Source organism: Schistocerca serialis, unplaced genomic scaffold (assembly GCF_023864345.2).
Source record: "Schistocerca serialis cubense isolate TAMUIC-IGC-003099 unplaced genomic scaffold, iqSchSeri2.2 HiC_scaffold_527, whole genome shotgun sequence".
In the NCBI taxonomy this organism is placed as follows: Eukaryota; Metazoa; Arthropoda; class Insecta; order Orthoptera; family Acrididae; genus Schistocerca; species Schistocerca serialis.
The window spans coordinates 30001-32500 of record NW_026048110.1 but is presented as its reverse complement, the minus strand read 5'-3'; the positions used below and the strand labels follow the sequence as shown (position 1 = coordinate 32500).

The window sequence follows — 2500 nt, the reverse complement described above, 5'->3', positions numbered from 1 at the left end:
TAACCTATATTGTCCCTTAACCTAACCTATATTGTCCCTTAACCTAACCTATATTGTCCCTTAACCTAACCTATATTGTCCCTTAACCTAACCTATATTGTCCCTTAACCTAACCTATATTGTCCTTAACCTAACCTATATTGTCCCTTAACCTAACCTATATTGTCCCTTAACCTAACCTATATTGTCCCTTAACCTAACCCATATTGTCCCTTAACCTAACCCATATTGTCCCTTAACCTAACCCATATTGTCCCTTAACCTAACCCATATTGTCCCTTAACCTAACCTATATTGTCCCTTAACCTAACCCATATTGTCCCTTAACCTAACCCATATTGTACCGTAACCTAACCTATATTGTACCTTAACCTAACCTATATTGTACCTTAACCCAACACACGTTGGGCCTTAACCTGCTCTGTAATTGTCATACGACGCGTTAAATTAGTGTAGTGTTGCCTAACTGCAACCCCCGCAATATAGTTTGCTACTCGCACTGCCCGGTCCCCAGAGTATCGCTTCATGTTAAACACCTTGCAGCTATACACTGTAATGCGGATGGCAGCAGGACGTACATGCTCAATGCCCTTCGCAGTTGTTCATTGGCATTCGCATGGCGAAGCACAGCCTACGTTGTGGTACGGCTTGTGTCAACTGTCCGCTGATGTTGTACGTCCAAATCACACACTGTACTGCACATTGGTCCTCATGTACTGAATGATACATCGTGGTACATGTGTGACCGTACCACGACTGCGCCAACAACGGCGAACCATACGGTCCAAATATTGTGCACTCAGCTACGTGTCGTCTCCCTATAAGAGCTGGATTGAAGTATGGTATGCCGTGGATGGCGATCAGCATGAGCCGTCTGTTGATGTAGTGGCGCGTGTTGTCAGACGTAGTCGTCTCTTCTCACACACCGTGATAGCATGGTGCACTGCGTTCCACATCTGCGACATGCGACAGAGGCCGGTTGACAGTCGTTCGCGCAATGGACATCGCATACGTACGGGGGCCACCTTCCACGTGTTCGCGAAGCGTGCACATGTTGTTGCGTGTATGTGGGCAGACATAGTGTGTCGTGACACCTGACACAGGCATGCAACAATCGTTGAATTTGCAAATGGCGATGGACGTCTACGTTTGCTGGTGACGTTACGCAAATGAAGAACTGGTAAACCGTTGTGGTGCGGTTGTTCTCGCTAGAGGTGAATCAGTGATGGCGACGATCGGTTGAGCTACCAACCGGTTGTTTCAGCGATACCCACCATGCCACGAACGTGAATGGCATGTGGGTGTGAAGCGATACGCGGCGGTGGCTGGGTGGGACCGTCCCCGGCCGGTGAGGGGGGGCCTCCCGGCGTGCTGGCCGCGCGGTGCGTGGGCGCACGCGCTACAGCCGGCTGGTGGGGGCGGCCAGTGGCAGGCGCGCCGGCCGACGGAGGCGGCAGGCGGCGCAGCTGCGCGCCGGCGCACCCTGCACGCGGCGCCGTGCGGCCAAAGTAGGTCCTCGCGGGCCCGGTGCGAAGCGCGGTGGACATCTGCAGTGTGCTGGTCCGATTGAGGACTGTGTGCGCTGAGGATGCGCCGCCGCCCGGCGCTCGGCGCCGCGACGCCGTCTGCTGCTCGGTCGCCTCTGCGGTTCTCGCAGGTGGATTGTATCGCAGCTGTGCGGACGTGTTGGCGCGTGCGCTGTGCTGGGAGAGTTCGCTTCGGCACCCAAGTGGGGCTTTTGTCCTTCTGTGGCGCTGGCGTTGGAGCTGCCGGCCACCGTAGGTGGCGCGTGTTGTCTCCCGCCGGCAATGCCACGACAGCACGCTCCCGGGCCTCTGTCGGCAGCGGCAAGCTCAGTTGGGAGCACGGGTGGTCGCACCTAAAGCGTCTACTCGCCAAACTCCGGGCGATTGCGCCTCTCTCGAACCCGACCAAGTACTTAGGACGGCGCTGCGCGCCGCCGGGACCTGAGAGGGTTTCGAGGTGTATTGTGCAGGGGAGCTCAGCCTCCTCCTGTTTGCAGAATAATTGAGCGGACGCTTGCGTGTTCGCGCGGGCCCCCGGGACACACTCCCGGGCGGCCGGCTGCTCAGCTCTAGTTGACGCAGCTCCCTGGTTGATCCTGCCAGTAGTCATATGCTTGTCTCAAAGATTAAGCCATGCATGTCTCAGTACAAGCCGCATTAAGGTGAAACCGCGAATGGCTCATTAAATCAGTTATGGTTCCTTAGATCGTACCCACGTTACTTGGATAACTGTGGTAATTCTAGAGCTAATACATGCAAACAGAGTCCCGACCAGAGATGGAAGGGACGCTTTTATTAGATCAAAACCAATCGGTCGGCTCGTCCGGTCCGTTTGCCTGGTGACTCTGAATAACTTTGGGCTGATCGCACGGTCCTCGTACCGGCGACGCATCTTTCAAATGTCTGCCTTATCAACTGTCGATGGTAGGTTCTGCGCCTACCATGGTTGTAACGGGTAACGGGGAATCAGGGTT

At 54.9% G+C, this 2500-nt stretch overlaps 1 non-coding gene across 1 annotated transcript in view; it reads left to right on the top strand.

The window, feature by feature from the left end:
- The first annotated feature begins 2109 nt into the window (after positions 1-2109).
- Positions 2110-2500, top strand: part of LOC126447697 (small subunit ribosomal RNA) — a 1909-nt gene continuing 1518 nt past the window's right edge. The window contains exon 1 of the ribosomal RNA XR_007583868.1: positions 2110-2500. This exon is cut by the window's right edge and continues 1518 nt beyond it. This is a non-coding gene — a ribosomal RNA (small subunit ribosomal RNA).